Source organism: Petaurus breviceps, unplaced genomic scaffold (genome assembly GCF_028583685.1).
Source record: "Petaurus breviceps papuanus isolate PSGF00001 unplaced genomic scaffold, PetGlider_PUasm1.0 186, whole genome shotgun sequence".
NCBI lineage: Eukaryota > Metazoa > Chordata > Mammalia > Diprotodontia > Petauridae > Petaurus > Petaurus breviceps.
Window position 1 is genome coordinate 12,200,644 of NW_027185798.1, and position 21,056 is coordinate 12,221,699.

At 41.5% G+C, this 21,056-nt stretch overlaps 1 protein-coding gene and 1 long non-coding RNA gene across 9 annotated transcripts in view; one reads left to right on the top strand and one right to left on the bottom strand.

The window, feature by feature from the left end:
* The window catches only part of AUTS2 (activator of transcription and developmental regulator AUTS2), a 1,243,088-nt gene that overhangs the window by 487,513 nt on the left and 734,519 nt on the right, over positions 1 to 21,056 (top strand). The gene's annotated exons all lie outside the window — the stretch shown is intronic.
* On the bottom strand, positions 1,394 to 20,895 carry LOC138162396 (uncharacterized). 2 transcript variants are annotated; one of them, XR_011168623.1, is made up of 3 exons: positions 13,838 to 20,895; positions 12,360 to 12,524; positions 1,394 to 2,577 (listed from the first exon to the last, which is right to left on the bottom strand). It is a non-coding gene; the product is annotated as an uncharacterized lncRNA (long non-coding RNA). The 2 variants fall into 2 exon arrangements; XR_011168622.1 differs by lacking the exon at positions 1,394 to 2,577 and adding an exon at positions 6,770 to 8,680.

Below are 21,056 nucleotides of genomic sequence, written 5' to 3' on the forward strand. Positions count from 1 at the left end.
AATAAAACTGCCGAATAAAGAATAATTTAGGTACGATTAGGTTTTAAATGAGAAGAGGTCAAGGTGCCTAAGAATACAAAGTGCCAACATCCTGGTTTCCTACTTCTCTGCCCCATGCAGTGTAGACATTAGACCAATTATTTCTGAAGGGGCATCTGAATCAAATCATTAGTTCACCACACCAATTTCAATAAGATTTCAGTTCATCTGCCGTTCAGTGACTTTATTTCGAGTACACACTCTGGAGAAAAGAGGGAAGGACGAGACTGTGTGCCTCAATGGTGGGTCCAATGGCACTCCCTCCTCTACTGTTCTAGGAGTGGGTTTAAATTATCACACAAGGAATTCACATTAGACCAGAATAAGAACTTCTGGGCTGTAAGGCTTGAGAGGCTCTTGAAGGTATCCTTATGGAGCATATAATGCCTTTTTTTTTTTTTGGCTGTTATAAAGCAAATGGTCCTTTCTTGTAAGTAGGGAGAAGGTTGGGCTAGATCGGGGCGGGGAACTTGTGGCCTTGACGTGGCCCTTTGTCAAAGAGCCACACTTGAGGACCTAGAGGGCCACATGTAGCCTCGAGGCTGATGCACTTGAGGACCTAGAGGACCACATGTAACCTTGAGGATGCAGGTTCCCAACACCCCTGCTCTAGATTATATTACCCTTCTCTAACCCATCCTTCTTTTCACTTGTCAGATTGGTATCAGTAACGCACAGACCTGGCAATGTTACCTCTATCATAAAGTAATTTGCCATTTAAATTTTTTCGTAATTTGACTCCATTTCTTCTTTTTTACACTGATTTGTATCACTTACTTTTCTCCAGCCCCCCTCTTAATTGTAGTGCCTTTCCTCTGTTAATTATTCCTTCTTTATCCTGTATATAGCTTGCTTTATATATATATATATATACACACACATATACATATACAGAGATACACATACATACATGAATGCATACATACACACATAGATACACATGCATGCACGCATACATACATACATGTTTGCGTCATGTCTCTTTCATTAGATTGTAAACTCCTAGAGGGAGCTTTAGCTTCTTTCTGTATCCCCAGCACTTGGCACAATGCCTGGCCCATAGTAGGTGCTTAATAAACATTAATTGATTAATTCATACTTCCCTTAGTTCTTAGTGGTCTCTATCTCAAAATTATTTTGTATTTAATTTTAATATTTCTTATATTTAGTCCATATTGTTTCCTACCTAATAGATTACAAACTGTTTAAAAATCATTCTTGTTTTTAAAAAGTATTAATAATATGTAACACAGTATCTGGTACATAGTATATAATTAATAAACGCTAGTTGAATTGCCTTGAATTAAATTAAATTTGGAAGGCAGAATGGTGCAATAGAAGGGAAGAAATTCAGTTGACGTGGAAGGGACCTCAGTTCCAATCCCACCTTGGTCATTTATTATTTTACTTTGGGCAAGTATGTGTACACGAAGGGGCTGAACCAGGTGACCTTTATCTAAAATCCCATCTTTACATAGGTGATCCTGTGGATTGAATTAAATTCACTTTTTCTTCAGGACTCGAGATGACAATCAAAATGGTTTTTTTGGGGAGGGTTAGACTATCTTGTACCCTCCTTCAGTCAATCACTCAGGCAGTAAACAAGCATATATTAACTACTTTCTGTGTATCTTCTGTGCATCCTGGAACATTGTATCACCTATCAGAGAAATTGGTTTTAGTGCTGCTGATGTCACTCAGTTGGGGAAAATCTTCAGAATGTGGCATGTACTTGAATGTCAGTAAATATTTCTTCTTGTTTCACCATCAATCCTCAGTGAACTATTTCATTAAGCAAATCATTTTTAAGCAACTAATTTGCATAAGGCCCTGAGGAAACAGAGAGTTGAAAGCTGGGTTCCCTCCAGCTGCTTCCTCTCTACCCTAGCGATGGCTCGGAGAGATGCTTGCACATTACTGCCGTGCATGGCGGTATGAGGCATGGAGTGGTCCAGACTCCAGACCATGTGCTTGAGGACATCCTTGGAGGCTGCTTCCTATGTGAGACCATGGAAGGGGGAAAGATGCTGTCACATGCATGCCAGCCAGCAGAAACAACCTGCTGTTCGCTGGCCTCTAGCCCCAGAAAGGAAAGTCACAGGGCAGATTTCCCCCCTCCCTCCCCCAGCACTGGCAGACGGCCTCATTTTGGTGAAATGCTGATGAGTATTGATTGAGGACATTGTGACATCTACTGTTTCCCAACATGCACAGACTTCATTTTTTAAAAAATATTTCCCCCAAAGAGATGCCATGGGGTGAGAAGCAGGGGGCGGTGGGGGTGGGCTCTCCGTCCAGCACGTAGTCCGGTGGTCCCAGCCTCTCAGCATGCTCTTTCTTCACAGGGGTGTGCTTGTTGCTACAGGGCCCAATGCTGGCAGATTACAAGTCTGTAGCTCGTCATTTTCGATTTATTCGAACCTATTTCTCCAGTCTACTGAGCTTTCAGCGGCTAGCATCAATCCCAACACCACGCAATTCCTCAGAACCGCTGTCCCCATCAGATGGTTCGATCTGTGAGAAATTTAGCTAGAGGCGCTTGGACAAAAAAGAGAGAGAGAGAGAGAGAGAGAAATATTGTGGCTGGGGAAGCATTTAAGTTAGGAGGCAGCCAGGGCTGTTTTATTACTTAGGCCTGTGTCACCTGTGATGACCCAGGAGAGTGGAGAATATTGATCGCTTGTCACTCAAGGCATTCAGCAGATTGCATTGACAAAGCTTGGCAGGCCTCTAATAGCAGGGTTAGTGGCCCTGGCTGCTACCCAGGGGAAAACTCTGCAGCACCGCGTACTTGGCGGCCTTTAACTCTTAGAGAATTGGGAGAGAACATTGACAAAACCGAGGGAATAATTTTACGGTTACAAATGCTTTTTTCCTGCTTCATTTACCCCCTCCTTCTTCCCTCCCCCCCTTAATTTTAGTTGACTGTTCACTGTTCTTTTCTGTCGTACCCCCTGCCTTTTCCCTGGACCCCCCTGCCTTGTTTGGGATGGTTACAGTGGCATTGTTTCTCTAAATGTCAAGCCAGTCCAAGATAGGAGCAGGGGGTGTGGAGTTCTCACTCAGCTGTCACCAGGGTTGTATAGATTTGTTGAGAGTGTATATATACTTGAACCTGACACCCTGTCCATTCTCAGCTGTTGTCCTTTAAGTAGAGAAATCACCATGTCACAGCAGAGTGGGACTCTCCATCCTGCTCCCCTCTTTCCCACCTTTTCCTCCCTTCCCCCTTTTCCTATCATCCTCTCTGTCTTCCCTTTTCTTTTTCCCTTGTTCTCTCTTTCTTTTTCTTTTTCCCTCTTTCCTCCTTTCTCCTTATCTTTTTCTTTCTCCCTCTGTCCCCTCTGTTCTTTTCCTTTCCTTTTCCTTTCTTCCTTTTCCTCTCTCCATCTTCCCCTCTGTCTCCCTGTACTTTCCTTTCTCTCTTTCTCTTTCTCTCTCCTGCTTTCCTCTTCTTTCCCTTCCTCCTTTTTCTCCCTTCTCTTATTTTCTTCCTTCCTTCCTTCCTTCCTTCCTTTCTTTCTTTCTTTCTTTCTTTCTTTCTTTCTTTCTTTCTTTCTTTCTTTCTTTCTTTCTTTCTTTCTTTCTTTCTTTCTTTCTTTCTCTCTCTCTCTCTCTCTCTTCCTTCCTTCCTTTCTTTCTGTCTTTCTCTTTCTCTCTCTTTCTTTTCTGTCTCCCCCCTTCCCTTGTACCTCTTTCTCATCTCCCCTATCTTTCCTTTCTCTCTCTCCCCCCTGCCTACTTCCATCATCCCCCTATTTTCCTATGGTCTATACCATACTAGTATACAGTAGACAAAGTTGCCAGGCATATGTAAATCTCAGGCTACATTGAGAAGAAGGACCTAGAAACAGCTCTAATTCAAGGGCTGTTTCTGGGTAACAGATGTGATTCTGATGTTTTAGAGAGGTGAGCCATAAGTAGCTTTGCTGTCATTAACCCTTTAAAATGAATATTTCAGATTTCCAAAGCCCCTTCCCTTCTTAGAGCTGTCATCTAGAATTTCCTTTATCCCCCTAACGCAGAGACAGACAACTGTTATTATCCCTATTTCATAGAGTTTCTGGAATCAGGAAATTTCCCAGACATTCCCACATAACTACCACATTTCCACGCAGTGACCATATCATGAGTGGAATCCAAGACTCTCAGTCAGAATTCTCTTAGAGCTTAAAGTAGGCAAATGTCCTGGAATCTGGGCTGATTCTTCCTCCGACTGCTCGTCTCCTGCTTTCCCCACTAAGTCCTAAGTGGACCTAGATCCCCCATACCTCTTCATGTCCATTCTGTTCCTTCGCACTGTTGTACTTGCTTCCATCAAACATCTTCACATTCCTTTGTTTGATCAATTGAGTTGAATTGCATTTGTAGTTCTAGGTGTTTCTTTTCATGCATAAGTTGGGCTAAATAGTTGCTTCCAGTCTTCAGATTTTGTCCTTCTGTGATTCTGCATCATCCTCATTGACTTTCATTTTCCATTTATTGGGTTCTATAATTATAACTTCTATGCCCCTTGTTCTGTGTGCATTGGTCTTCTCACATCAACCGTGAATCTCCTTTGCCCACTTGGTCACTAGTTCCCATGATTCTTTGGAGAGTTCATCAGTCTGGAAATGTGGAGCTCTTTGTCCTAGCTGGGGTGGTAATGATAATTGCATTATATATCAAGGGCTGTCGAACTTAGAGGTCATTAGGTCGAACCTCCCTCCTTGATGGAGTGAGGATCTAAGGCCTAGACATAAGTAGCCTTACCCAGTACCATGCATCTGGTGAGTGTCTGAAGGGGAGTTGGGATCTAGGTCTTGTCACTGACTCCATCGTACTATGCTTTGTTCTTTTTTGCTTGAAAACAATCTGCTATTGTATTAAGGAGCAGGTTAGGAGTATGGAGAGTACTACCCAATCTCCCAAATGTCATTCGTCTCACTTTTCTTTCTTCCTATGCTCAGATAAATATGCTGCTTGAATAACTCAGTGGGCTGTCCGTCTAATCATGGGATAAAAGTAACATCAGCAGCATACCTTCTTCAACCAGTTGACTTTCCTATCATGGATTACCCATTGGGTTTGTTTTGAGTGACCATCGTTCTGATGCGGCGCCCCAAAGCATTCAGGAGTTTGATTCGGTCAATGCAAGGTCATCCAATGAGAGCATCACCCAGAGGGCCCTACGGCAGGGTCATTGTGTCTCCATGTATATGGTAGAATTGTTTGAGTTTCCATGATGAAAGTGACCTTGGATCAGACTTCTATCACTTGTTTTTTTTTACTATTATAGGACCATTGGAGGGGATCCCAGAGGCCATCTCTGATGACTACATTTTATTGTTGAGGAGACTGAGGCCCAGGTCAAGTTAGTGACTGAGGTCATAGGGTCACAGGTCTGGAGTTAGAAGAGACCCCAGAGGCCATTTAGTCCAACCTCCTCATTTTACAAATGGAACTGAGAGACCCAGGAAGACCAAATAATTCACCAAGGAGAAAAGAGGGAATAAAAGCTAAACAAAGTGCCTGCCACTTCATTAGAGGATTCCAGCCAAGACCCACATGGCTGACAGATTCATAAAGACATTTTTAGTCACAAAAAGAAATTTTAAATAAATAAATAAATAAAACAAAAAAAATTTCTTTGGAGAAAATTAGTAGCTCTGTCAAAGACATAAGCACAATTACTCCAAGAGGCAACTGCCACATTAATATTCCATGACACTTGGAGGCACTTTGAGCTTAAATACTTATCTGGGAAAGGTTTTATAATTCATACGACCTGAAATAATTTACACCTAATTAGATTTTGTCAACTGAATAATTCCGTCTCATGTTGCTTCCACAGAATCATCTAGGCAACTGCATTTTATTCTCAAAATAGTTGTAAATGTCAAATTAATTTTTGTTGACATGAGCAACATAGAGGAGAGAGCTACTTGGCGGGATTGTTTGTCAACTGAATGCATTTCCACTCTTGACAAAACACGTAGGATAATGATGATTGGATTGATTTTTGTCTTCTCGATTGCCTTGCTTGGGAGTCTCAGAATGATCTGGGCAGTCAGTCGCATCCATGTTGCAGTATTCTCTGGGGGTCCTTGAAATCCTTGGAAGGTTGTGCGTTCTTTGGGTAGTGGTGGCTCCTCTGCAAACGTGTGGTTTCTGGGCATGTGTCTCCATTTTTGTTTTTCTCCCAGAAAGGATTTTAATGGTTTTAGAGACTTAGCAATTTAATGGAAAGAGAAGTGGATTTGGAAATGACGGGCTTGCCTTTGAATGTGAGGTCTCACATTGAACTGCGGGACTATCAGTCAATCACTCCTCACTGGCTCTTAGCTTCTCCATTTGTAAAATGGAGATAATAATATACTATCAAAGCTATCTCTTCAAAGTTGTTATGAAAACATTTCATAGACTTTAATGTCCTTAAGAAAATATAAGTTGATGTTATTATTACATCCCCCAATTTTTTTCCATCGGTTGACTTCATCAGTTTTCTCCACTTCCTTAGACTACAACACTTCCATACTGTAGGGACGTAGGGGGATTAACAAGCATTTGTTGAGAACCTGCTGTGTGCCAGGACCTGTGCTAAACACTTCACACATGAACCTAATGACAGCCATGGGAGATAGGTCCTCTTATTATCCCCGTCTTACAGTTGAAGAAACTGAGGCAGGCAGAGGTCAAGTGACTTGCCCAGGGCCATACACTTAATAAGGGTTGGATGCTAGATCTGAACTCAGGTCTTCCAGACTCCAGGCTCAGGGTGCTGGGCTAGCAGTTGCCAGTTTTACACTCAGTTATCTTTATTTTTATGGATTCAGATACAGGTTCCACTCTCCCAAAGTTATATACTTTTTTTGTATACAGACACACCCACATATATGTTGTTGCCCTCTTTGGAATATAAGCCCCCTTTGGGCAGATTCTCTTTCATTTTTGTCTTATTCTCTAACTACTTAACACAATGCCTCTCATGTGGTATCCATCTAATAAAAATTTGCTCATGGTTTGATATGCCTACTCCAGGTTATTTGTCTGGTAGCCTTTTGTTGGGTGATGACCTCTGAAAACATATCTATGGGTTTTAGTGTCCAGGTCCATCACTTGTCATCGTTAGCTGTTCGAGACAGATTTCAGTTGGAAATTATCATCTTAACATGGATAGAATGTAAGATTATTAAGAAGTTAAATTTTTTCATTCTTTGAATTTGTATCCTCCATATGCCCAGGCCATGTAGGATGTACCTAATGCATGTTCATTGATTGATTCATGATGGTTTTTCTTTTTACAACTTGGGGAGGAGGGTAATAATTGATTAGTCAACAATCATTGTTGATTAATCATTAATAACTCATCACACACGCACACACAGAGTAAAGTTCTACCTTGATTCTTTGCTTGGTCCTTTCTCTTAGATGTTCATTCCCACCGCCATTCCTGATCTTTGCCACTTACTTATTATAAAATAAATACTGAATTTGATTGTATTCAACAAATGTTTGTTAGCACGACCAGCGTGGGAGTTTGTTATCCTTGACTATGCCTATTAGTTGCAGGGTTTTCTTCTTTTTCTTTATTTTTTTCCCACTTGAGGGAAGGTGTGAGAGAGAGAAAATAAATGCTTGTTAATTGGAAAAAAACAAACCATTTGTGAGACCTCTACTTTGTTCCAAACACTATATTATCCAGAGACAAAGCTGAAAACACTCCCTGCCCATGCGGAGCTTACATTTTAATGAGGGGATCTTATTCAAATGTATGCAAATTATATGCAAAAATATAAATTCCATAATTGTGGAGAGAGATTAGGATACATCTTGTACAGGATACAGTGGGCCTTCTCTGTTCTTTGTTGGAAGCTATAAGGAGAGCAGAATCAACACTTTCAAATTGTCTTGCTGGAGAAGACATTAGAGAGTCCCTTGGACAGCAAGGAAATCAGATCGGTCAATGCTTAAAGAAATTAATTCAGGCTATTCGCTGGAAGCTTAAATACTTTAACCATATAATGAGAAGATGGGACTTATTGGAAAAGACCTTGAGGTTGGAAAAGATTGAGGGCAAAAGGAAAAAGGACTGAAAGAGCATCATGAAAATAATGAACAGACTTCAAGAGATAGTGAAGAATAGAAGGGCCTGATGTGGTCCATGGGGTCACAAAGAATCAGACATGATTGAATGACTGACCAACAGCAAAAACTGAGCCTGAAATAGATGTGAACTAGGAAGGCATTCTAGACTTAGAAGACTAGCCATGCAAAAGTATGGAGACTGGAAGAGACAGTGGTCCTTTACAGGCAACAGTCAGTAGGCCTGTTTTCCCTAGAACATAGTCATGGGTGTAGATGAATATAAATGAAGAATGGAAAGGTAGGGAGAAGCCAAATGGTGAAGGCCTTAAAAAAATAGACCAAGTTCAGTTATCTTTTTAATAGGTCATAGATGTTTCAAGTGGACAGGAAACTCAAAGTTTATCCCTTCTAGTCCTCTCATTTTATCCAAGGGTAAATTGAGGACCAGAGAGATTTTGTAACTTTTCCGAGGACATACAATAAGTATCTGAGCCAGGAGATTCAGGACCTCTAAATCCAAAAAAGTCTCTCCACCACCACCATTTTGTTTTTTGACGCAGTCATTTCTTTTATCCTTCAAAAAGAAAAAAAAAACGAAGAGGATGGAATAATCACTTATTAAGTGTCCTCTCTGGTCCAGATGCTTTGCCATGAAGTTATAGATAATTCTCCTTACAAGTCCTTGGTTCCTAGGGTCATCTGTTTAGAACTGGATGGGAACTCAGAGACCATCTCGTTTATCCCTGTCATTGGATAGATGAAACCTTTGAAATTTTTAGTAACTTCATTGACATCCCTCAGAGGTTAGAACAGACTGTCCCTTCTTTGACATCTTCCTTGCTGTACCAATCCATCACTTTGACTGTCGCTCAGCAAATCTATATCGCTATCTTGAATTCTAGAGCCAAATTCCCCTTAGCTACTGAGCACCTCAACCTTTCACACTCAACCTATTCCAGTCAAAGTGCTTTTCTCTCCACCAGAATCTGCTCTTTTCTCCATAATTTCCTATTTGTTTTCATGGCATTATCATTTCTTCCTTGAAATCTGGAAGATCCAACACCCCTTCTCCCCTTCCCCACAGCAAATCACTTTCGGTTTCCTGAATGTTTTGCCTTCCTTATCCCACTTTTTTTTTTGTTACCCCATTTATCACCTTATAGAAGGTTGTTCTTACCATTGCTCTGGACTTTTGTGATTGCTTTTGAATCAGACTATTTCTCACCATCAGTCTTTTCTTTCTTTCTGTTAAACTGTGAAGGGTTGTTAGAATCTGGATTAGCCATGGTGGGAGGAAAGCTAAATCAACACGCTCCTGTTTGAAATATTATTTCATATAAACCTTCCCCTTTCTGAAGGTGAGGAGAAGAGTGGTGGTTCTGGACTTCAGAATTCATGTGTATATGCTTCCAAGTGTAGACATTCATTCTCCCTAAGCTGATGAACAACTCCTGTGTTATTTTAGAGAAGTTATTTTCAAGGTGTGGTCCCCTCTGTCCTTTTCAAGGAGTCTATAAGATGAAAACTATTTTCATAATAAGTTTCAAGATTTTACTAAATAATAATTGTAATCGCACCACTATTAAATAATTTATTGAATTATTAATAATTAATTTCCAAGATGGTAAATAGTTCTAGATACAACCCACATAAATAATAAACTCCCTGGGGCCCTCCATAATTTTTAAGAGTGTCAAGGGGTCCTGAAACCAGAAAGTTGGAAAATTACTATCCTAGAAATAATCTCTGGGCGCTGAGAAATTAAGGGACTTTCCTGTGTTAATGCAGCTACTTTATGTCAGGGGCAGGATCGGAACTCCAGAGTCCCCACATATGCAGTTGACTTGTTAGCCACTACAGCTAAAACATTAGCCTTCCCTCTCAGTGGCCAGGCAGAAACATAATTGGGAAATGGTTAACAAAAAAAAAAATCAATAAAAATGCAATAAAACATAGGTAATGTTAATTTGTGGTTTTCTGAATGAATATGTAGCCCACAGGGATCTGTTACAGTTAAGTTTGCCTCACTGTTCTCATTAATAAAAAATCCAAAAATATGAGGAAAGTTGTTTTGAATTTATTAAAAATATAGAACATTTTTTTCTTTTTTCTCTCTGTAAGAGCTGTATGTATGTGTACACAGATATACACACTGCATACACATGCATACAGTGTATACACATATATACATATATACCACATGTAAATATATGTATACATGCACATATGGGTGTACAGATATAGACATAGACATAAAAATGAGGTTTTGTTTTGAAAAAAATACAATGCTTTCAAAATCCTATTGATTTGGATAATGAGTTAGTGCAAAATATTTGTTGAAGTTTTGTAGGTAGAATTCTCAAGTATTCTAACAGCAAAAATGTAACGTAAGACTCCATACAAAGCAGATTTTCACTGGTGAAATATAAAATATAGGGGCATAAAAACCTAGCTAAAGATTTGGAAATAATTCCACTCAAGTTTGTGATGAGCGTTAGTCTGAAAAGGTCACTGATTCCTGACTCCTGGTAACACGGAAACAAAACTCACCCTTTGTGTTCATTGAGTTTATTTTTGTCTTATTTTTGGTGCCTTGACTCTTTGTCGTGTCCCCTAAAATAATTCCAGTGATAACCTGAAAAAAAGGCCTTGTAGGTATTATGTATCTTTGGACATGGAATGATGCTTTAACGCCGTGTTGACTACATGCCTAAAATGTTGATTTGTTAATACCTGGAATTTGGAAATTAAATTTTATGGTGTATGGATGATTTATTGTAATCTCCTATGAGGAAACCCGTCTTTAAAAGTTTTTATTTTTTTTAAATCACCCTGAGTTTGGGAGGCAGAAAGCATGCCTAATGCAAAACAGGGGCCAGGCTGAAATCACACAACTCCCAGGAGGAAAAAAAAGTAGAGGTTTTACTTACGACGTATGTTTTAAAAATATTTATAGATGCAGCTGGACTTTTAGTACGGCCCTTCTGTTTTTAATGATAGAACTCTCAAAGGACTGAAATTTCTCCAAACAGTCTCAACTGTGTCTGAAACTCAGGAACAGTCTATGGGAGGTGGGGGGGGGGGGGTTAGTTCCTTTGATGCCAATTGGAAACATTGTAAGGGGAGGCTGGCCTCTGGTTGCATGTTTCTTGAACCTTGGGTGTGCAGATGGGAATCTGAGAGCTTCATAATGCTTCATTCTTTCTGCAGCTTTGGAAATTATCTAAGTGAAATATATTTTGATGGATATAGTGCCTTCCCTACCAGTGGGCTCAAGGCTTTCCATTTACAGAGCAGACGTTGTTAAGCCTTAGGATGAACGGAGATCATTAGTGCCAGAGGAGGCCTTGGAAACTATCTGGTACAGCTTGTTATTGAGATGGGGAAGGTTATATGAGAGGCTCCAGCAGGAGGAGAATGGAGAGACCCCTCCCCAAACATCAGGGCATGTAGCATAAGGATGCCCAGGCATCTTGCTGGAGTTGTGAGTTGGCACAGACTCTAGTCTGTATTCCGTCTTTGAAAGGCCATTGGTGTTGGTAACATGCTTTGGGGTCTTTCCTTAAGATAATGCTTTTATAATGATATTCTCAATTCCCCTTTCTTAATTCAGTTCATACACCCTGGGGTAATTGGGCTACTAATGTGGGTCATGCAAACTCCTAGATTTTAGAATTGTGTTCATTTTGTCCATCTTAGTCCCAAAAGGATGACCTGTCCTGCCTTCAGCAGCAAACCTCAGTTGAGGAAACACCCTCCACTGCTTAAGGCAGCTGCGCATTCCCCTTCTGGCCAGCTCTCATTGTTAGGAATGTTTTCAAAGCTTAAATTTCTTTTTTTGCACCTTTTCTCTGCTGCTTTTAGTTCTGTTCTCTGGGGCTACACCTCAGAAGAAGAACCAGGCTATCAGCCTTTTAGCTAATCAGCATTTATTAAGCAATGTAAATAAGCATCCCAGACACTCTGCTAAGTGCACAGTCCAACAGTGAGCCCTTATTAAATACCTGCTGAATGCCAACCACAGGTCTAAGTGTTGGGGATACAAAGTTTGTCTTCTGTGAGAGTGTTTCAGATATTTGAAGGCTGCTATCATCTATTGACCACCCATGCCCTGAGTTTCCTCTTCTCCAAGTTCTCCCAGTTCATCAATATCCTCATATGACATGGGTTCAAGGCTCTTTACCCTCCTGGTTCTTCTGATCCTTAATATTTGGCTGCTTAGGCCCTGTGCTGATGACCCTCCAACCACTCACCTTTTACTCTTGGGATTGATCCAACTTTGAGTAGGTTTTCTCATAGGAGTTCCTGCTGTTTCCTCCTCTGGTATTATTGGCATTTTGAGGCCGCCATCTTGTACACATCTCTCTTCCAGGTCATAGTGGTAAAGATGTAAAGGTGGGGTTCCCATACCCCCTTCCCTATGGAAAGTCCCCACAATTCATCAGAGTTTCAGGAGTTTAGTATTATTTTATTTGGATCGTTTGCATTTTGCTTTAGGTATATTGGATAAGAATTCTGCCAAGGGCAGTCAACTCATCTATTTGTGTCTCTGCTGGGCCACGATAGTCTGGGACTAAGGAGCCTACCACGTTGGGGGGGGCTGGAAGGAGGGGAGGGAAACCATCATCAGCAACTCTTCCCCCACCCTTTGTTTTTAATAAACTGGCCCTGACAGATGAAAAGAAATCTGGGCCGAAGCTCCAATTTCTCATGTTCGGCACATTTCAGCCATAAACTTAATTATCCCAAGGATTTTCAAATGACTCCAACTATTTCTGGACTGGGGACCAGAGGATACCAAGTTCTATTTCTGAGCTGATAAAACCTTCCTCTTGGAAGCATTTGTTTATTATATCACAGCTTCACATGAGCCGAGCTCAATCCTGACCCAGTGTTAAGTGTCTGTGGTAGATTTCATTACATTCATATATTGGAAGTCCTGCCAATATACTGGCAGCAAAATCCTAGTGGAAAATAAATGGCAATAAAAAAGAGAAATGATAGCCCGTGTGAGTGTCGAGGAGCACAGCTTTATGGAGACTGGACAACCCCAGAGTAGCGACTTGGCATGCCGACATGAGCTGAGAAGGCTGTGAGTGAAAGCCGAGATTGGAATAACGACTCTGTGGCAGAGACATGGGAATAATTTAATTAATTGCACCGAAATTTCTTTGATGAATAGTTATGTGGTGATAAGCATGAGGTCGAACAGCAGAATGAGTTTCAGCTTTTTAATGGGCCAGCGCAGCTGCAGTTTTGGATGGACTCCCATTTTATTTTTCCCTTTCGCTCTCTGCCGTCCTACCGGGCTGTAACAATCCAGGCAGGGCCCACTGCACCACTCCCCACTTCCACGCCATCCCCACCAAGGTGAGTGGGAAGGAGCTTTAGCCAGGGGGGGACCAGGCCTATGGCGGCCTTGAAATGAAAGCCAGATCAAAAGGAAATTATGGGATAGTTTCCTTATGAATTCCTGCATTCCCCCCCTCCCCCAACCCCGACCTCCCACCCCTACCGGTCTCCATGATGCTTTTACAGGTCTTTGCTGCTAAATTGTATGAAGATTTTAATAAAAATTTCTGGTCCCTGGAGAAAGAGGCAAGTCTTTGTTGTTGGAGGGTTGGAGGGAAGTGAGCAATGCAACCCAGCTGGCCTCCTCGCATTAATCCCATGATTCCCAGCCCACATTTTCAGACAGATCCATTACTGAGGCCTGCAACCAATCTCTCACCATTTTCTTGCTGCGTCGGCCTCTGATTTCAGTCATCCTGATTTGGCAGCCGACATGAGCTTCCAACTTCATTACAGCTTCAGCTGCATTCTCCTTAGGCCCACTGCCTCCATCCACCTTGGAAGAGTTGTTAAATAAAAATGGATTGTGGGTGGTATTTCCTTCCTGGCTTGGTCAATGCCAGTGGTGGGAGGAGCACCCTACGATCACCATACCATAGGTTTGCTTCTCATCATTCCCTGCGCCTGCGCGCACACACACACATACACACACGCACACACACACACACACACACACACACACACGGGCTGTGCCTTCCGCTTTTTATTAGAAGGATTTGTGTGGGAGAAAGATCTCCTGGGCTCTCGGCAGAGAAACACCACCTGTGAAAGCCTTTCATCCTTTTATATCTGCTTGTGAGTTAAAAGATTAACTTGGAACCTGGGAGAGCTGATGGAGGGTGGGGAGAGGGAGAGGAGTTCATTTCTAGGCCAGGTGAGTACTTTCTAATGGGTTTCATGGCCAGGTCCCATGCCCAGTTTCAGCTTTTAGGTTTCCCAGGTGTAAAGCCAGGAGCTGCTACGCGGGGGGAAATGACCCTTGCTGATCCACAAGTGGTGACAAACGTGTAAAGTGTTATAAGATAGGTCAGTTAAAAAAAAAAAGGATGCTAATATAGGAAAGATTTTCTTTAGAAATGACAGAAGGCACCCTCACTTTGATGCCTCTTCTCAGTCTTTGGTGGTGTATAAAGCCGACTCCCTGGGGAGGGAGGGCACTTTTGAATTCTGGAGTGATACTCTCTGCTTTAGGCCTCAGCTGATCTACCTGTACCTTGGAGAAAGTGGACAGGGAAGAAAACAGATTTAATTAGAACAAGCCTTCCTCATTGGTCCAGACAGGAAAATTAGAGTGGTTCTTAACAAAGCTGGGATCCTGTGTGAAAATTAATGTATGGACATCACTGCATCCAAACCAGGAATCTGTTTTTTCTCATATGTATAATGAGAAGCATTAAAGTAAAATAGCCTCATAGGTCCCTTCTAGGTCTAGAGCTAAGATTGTCCAAGTCCCTTCACCTCTCTAGGCCTCAGTTTCCTTTTTTTATAAAATGAGAGCATTCGACTTGGGGACTCACTGAACTCTCTCATCTGTATTCCCCTGTTCCTATATAATAATTGTGACATACTCACATTTTCATTCCATCCACCTGAGCAACAATGCATTAAATATCAAATGGTGGTTTACCAGCACATCCTGGGAAATGTCCATTCTGTTCTCTGCTGAATTGGGAAGTGAGAAGAATAGGAAAAAGAAAACAGATCAGCAAACAAAAAAAGTGGACATTTTTATGGTGCGTCCTTAAAACTGGGGAGAGGCATTCGGGGGCATTCTGAATACTTTTGCCTATTGAAGTCCTTGCAACAACCCTGTGGAATGGCAATTATTGATATATAGCTCAGTGAGACAGCTTGATTTATAGTTGTTATTGTTTTCAGTCACGTTCAATTCTTTGTGATCCGATTTGGGGTTTTCTTGGAAAAGATACTGAGGTAATAAACAAGGTCAAGTGACTTGCCCAGGGTTAAAGTATCTGAGGTCATATTTGAACTCAGGTCTTCCTGACTCTAGGCCCAATATTCTATCCATTGTACTCTGTAGCTGCCTGACTTAGAGTTAGGAAGCCCCACATTCAAATCCCACTGAAAATGGTCAGCTGTGAAACCCTGGTCAGGCTTAATTTTCTCATCTGTATAATATAATTGCACTTGCTTCACAGACTGATTGTAAGGATCACATTGTAAAATATAAAGTCCTTTGAAAAATTGCATTAGGTTATAGAGGTGATCTGTGGTGGTCATGGAGGTGATGAAGGACAGAATTCTGATTTTGGAGTAAGAGGCCCTGAGTTCAAATTCTGTTCCTTTCATTTATACCCTGAAACCTTTGGATAAGTCACCTAATCTCCCTAAGTCATCCTTCCTGTGTGTGCGTTTAAGGTGTTTGCCAGAATGGGCTCTAAAATTAATGCTAGTTTGTAAATCTGTGGTTTTGTGAAGCTATTATAATGCATTACTTTGGTTTGTGATCTTTTATGTCCCTTTTTCCTTCTATAAAACCCTTGACCCCTCCAGAGGACAGATAGATTAGTACTAGTGACAGGAGACCAGAGGAGATTTTCTTGATTTCTATCCCTATAGTTTGGGAATGTAGTTAAAGTAAAAATTCATTAAGTAAAAATGAAAAAAAAATACTCTCACTAACAAAAAATATATATATCTTTCATTAGGGACCAACTTTTGAAAGCTTTTTCAGAGGGAAATAATGAATTCTGGACTTACTCATCACAAAGCAGTATATTTATTGTATATCTGTTATGTGGCTGGTGCTGTACTAGGTTCAAGTGATGCAAAGAAAAATGAATAATAATCCTTGTCCTTGAGGAGGTCATGAATTAAATGCCTTACTCAGCTTCTTAGGTAGATACAGTTTTGTGTATTGGGTGGTAATGGGACAGAGAATAGCTTAGAGAAAGAGGTATCTATGCTTGGTATATAAATGTAGTATACTAACTTTTAAAATCATAGAATTTAGAATGTGAAAAGTAAGTTTCATTTACCTTGTTCCATCATATTTATAGAAAAGGAAACTGATGCCGTTAGATAGGAAAGCTTGAATGTGAACCTCATTCATTCATTCTACACTCACTTATTAAGAACTTTCTATGTCAGACATATCTTCTTGCTGTAATTTTCTTTTCTATATCAAGTTTCTTCTCACTTGTTACAGATCACTAACTTTTCATGTATTCAACCAGAGATTCTTAACCCACTTTTTAAAAACCCATTCTAGAAGAGAACTTCTGAAATAGAAGAGTTAAAGTAGTATTTTTTTTGTAACTAGTTGGAGTAGTGGTTAAAATGCTGAGCCTGGACTTGTCTTCCTGAGTTCAAATGTGACCTCAGATGCTAGCTGCATGATCTTGGGCAAGTCAGTTGACCCCTTTTGCCTCAGTTTCCTCATTTGTAAAATGAACTAGAGAAGAAAATGGCATAATACTTAAGTGTTTTTGGCAAGAAAACCCCAACTCATGAGGAGTCAGACATAAGAATATCAAAAACAACAAAAAGCAGTATTTTACCCCTCGGTACTTACTTTGTCTTCAAAGAAAAGCAGACAAAAGATTGTCACCAGTCTTCACCCTTTAGGATGGTTGTGGAATATCTTTGGGTTGCTTTTGGGAATTTATCTTTGAACTCAGTTTTCCATTCCCCATTTCATTCCCTTCTCAATACCATATGTAGTAAAACATAACTTAGGCAACTCTGTTCGACACTGCTTCGTCCCTGACTGGTTTGGGGGAATCTGTGTTTTATTACCTGATTTATTGAGCAGTATGGAAAAGACTCTTTGGTAGCCATGCATGACAGTCCCATGTCCCAGACCCTGCCAAATAATTGAAAGTCTGAAAGGGGGAAGAGGGGGGATTTATAGTTAGCACAGGTTCTTTTTTTTCCTATGCTGGATCTTTGCCCATCTTATTATGAGTTCTATAGAGAAATGAAATGCAGCAGTAGCTTGGAGTAATTGTGGATGCTTTCCAGCCATACAAGAGCTCTGGAGTCAGTCTATAAGCCCTCTCCCCTGGTTGCACTTAGGAAGCCAGTTGACAGTATAATAGGCTTTTGGAAGTGGGTGCAAGAGTTTGTGTGCTGTTTGATGTTGCAAACACCGGGCCCTCAGGGAGATCTGGAGAGAGGATCTTCTGTTCTTAAAGAAAAGAAAAGAAAAAAAAAAGATTAACCTGAAACATGAACTGGCAGGGAGTGGGAGGAGGGAACCTCCCAAATTCTGAAAGACTTAGGTGAAACCAGAAAATGATCTCATTCCCTTCTGTGGAAACATCATTTGGCAGGAGGCCCTTGTGGGCAGAAACCCCAGAGTAGGCAAACAGCTTAAAAATGAATTTGATTAAAGAGAAGTAACCCGTCACCAGAGAATTTGGGAAGGATTAGATTCCTAAACACTGGTGGAGGGCACATCGGTATTGATGTGGTATCATTCTCTTCCCCCAAGCTCTCCTCCTGCCCAGCTGCCCTCTTACTGTTGAGAACACCACCATCTTCCTGGTCCCTCATGCTCCTGAGGGTCATCCTTAACCTGTCACTGTCTCCGCCCTTCTCCCCATCTGTTTCCAGGGCCTGTCTGCTGCACCTTTTCCACCTCTCTCCAGTGCACCCCCTTCTTCTCTCTAGCACTACCACCCTTGTAGGGGAAGTCCCATATTATTTCACACTTGGACTTTGGCAATAGCCTGGTGGTTGCTCTCCTGCCTCTGCCCAGTCCATAGATCCTCAATTCAGCCTCCAGAGTGATTTTCCTAAAGTACAGCTCTGACCCTGTCACATCCCCTATGCTCCATAAACTTCCCAGCCTCCCTGTGGCCTCCAGGATCAAATACAAAATGCTTTATTTGGTATTCAGAGCCCCTTATGACCTAACCCTCTACTCTCCAGGCCAATGACACTGGCCTCCTGACTGTTCCAAGAACAAGGCACTCCATCTCTTGACTGGGCATTTTGTCTGGCTGTTCCCCGTGCCTGGTATACTCTCCATCCCCATCTCTGCCCTTCGATTCCCAACTAAAATCCTGTCTTTTACAGAAAGCTTTTTCCAACACCTCAATTCAAATCCCCATGAATTATTTCCTCTTTAACCTGTATATTAGCTTGTGTGGATGTATCTGTTTGCTTATGGTCTCCCCCATCAAACTGTAAGCTCTTTGAGGGCAGGTTCTTTGTCTCTTTTTTTATGGTGCCTGGCACACAGTAGGCCCTTAAGAAATGTTTCTTGATTGACGGCCTGCCTGAAATGCTAACTTCTTGTTGTTGCAGCTGCTGTTGCTGTTTCTGTCTTCCTTAATAAACAGAAATGCTACTTTTGAGAAACATCATTAGTTGACTATTCCCTGAAGTTTATTTTTCCATGAGCAAGAATGAATTTGTACTGAAGCATCCACAGTCTACTCTCTGATTCTTACTGAGACCAGTGACTTGAATTTACAAGTGTTAGGAGTACAGTTTTTGGTCAGGAAACTGTGCAAAGTTAACTGACCCACCTGGGAATTGAACTCTGGACCTTAGAATCATTAGCCCAGTGTTCCAGCCTTATCCCAAGCTGGATGCTGCAGTCAAACTTTTGATTTCAGGTCTGCAGTATATGTAACCTCCTAGGGCCCTCTGTGCAGCATCCTTTTCAGAAGTGGTGACTGAGGGTAGCATTGTACTCAATTAGCTTTCAAGGAACCTTGCCTTATGCCTCTGCACCCCGCTGGCTGGCAGCTGGGGTGTCGATAAATAAAAGGATGTGCCCTTCAAGAACATATCCACGATAGTTGGTGAATTTTCTTCTCAGCTGAAGATTTGATCTTTTCAACCCAAAGAAAAAGAGAAGAAAGTTAATTCTGGTTTCAAGTTGAGACTTGGAACTGGCATGTATCTCTTTCTGGTTGAGCTTTTTAGCACAATGAATCGCAGAAGGAAGAAAGCCCTTCTGTGTTTGGGAGAGAGATGAGCCTTCAATGGCTTGATGCTATCATGTAGGCCAGGGTGGAATCTTCACGTACGGTTATGTTGTCAGATTGCGGTTATCCCGTTTTCTTCATTTCCCTCTTCTGGTATGATTTCTGTTTTACCCTGGAGGGGGACAAAGAATGAAAAACTAAAATAAAATTCATCTCGATTGCCTCCTTGTTGACTCTGTTCTGATATCCCAGCCAAGACATTCACACGCTGACTACAACCCATGAACAGCATAGAGTGATTATCTTAGAACCAGCCAAAAAGGTCCCATCGAAGGCAGCCATTATTTAAACCACAAATCTTAGTTCATGATTATATTGGGTGATACTAATTTGAGAGATGGTGTTTTCCAACAAGAATCAATAGGACTGAAATGAGAATCCTTCAGGCTCCCCGAGTTGTTATTGTGTTTGGTGCCAGCATGGGCTGGTGGGGGAAGCCTCTTTTGGCTTTTGGATGTTAATTTAAAAAGAAAAAAAAATATCTAATAGGTCTGGCGTAGTAGAACAATTCCAGGCCCTGGAGTCTGTGGTACCTAGGTTTGAATTTATCCTCTGACACGTGGTAATAGTGTGACCTTGGCAAATCACTGTCTTCATATGTTCATCTTGAAAATGGGAGTTATGGTAGTTCCACCCTCTCAGTCCTGTTTCTGAAACTTCAGTGTGATCATGCATATGAATAACACTTTATCAGCCTTGAAATGCTGTGCAGCCTCAGTCCAGAGAGTCCTGCCTGTTCAGGGAGGACATGAGTTCTAAATCTTTCCTCTGCTAGCTCTGTGACCTTAGACAACTGACTTATCTCTCCTGAGTTTCAAGTGCCCATGTATGTACAATGAGGGGGTTGGGTTAGATGTTCTCTGGGGTCCCTTCTGGATCTATATAGATGGTCCCTCAGAGGTCACTGCATCCAAACCCCTCCTTTCACTATTGAAGGAACTGAGCCTTAGAGAGCTTAAGTGACCTGTCCAGACAGTAAGGGGAGATGAAGGGAATAAGCACTCATCACTGTGCTAGGCACTTTAAAATGATTATTTCATTGGAGTCTTCAAATAACCTTCTAGGTTGGATATAGGTGGTATAAGTATCCCCATTTTACAGATGAGCAGACTGAGTCAAACAGCAGTGAAGTGACTTGGCCAAGGTGCCACAGCTAGTACGTGTCAGAATCTCGGGTTTTTTGACTCTGGGCCCATCACTATCCACTCACCGCTCCACCTCTGTGACCTCCTAGCTTTCTCTGCTGGTGTTCCAGCCTCCGTGTCATTATTGGTCACAGCTGTTGAAGACCCCAGAAGATGGTTCTCTCCATCACAGTGTCCTTGGCATGATCAAATGGGTCAGTATTATAAACAGATATGGTTGTATCCATGGAAATGGCATTATAGAAGATGCATCAGCATCTGTTTCCCTGCTGTACTGAGGAACCTGGACCTTTTCCTCCACCCTGGAGAACTCTCTCTCCCTATGAGAATATGTGTTCCTTGGGAGGCCTTTCTGTTTTATCCTCAGTGCTTAGCCTAGTGTTTTCTAAATACTTATTTTTAATAAATGCTTTTTCATTTTATGATCCATCCATCCACCCATCCATCCACCCATCCATCCATCCATCCATCCATCCATCCATCCATCCAT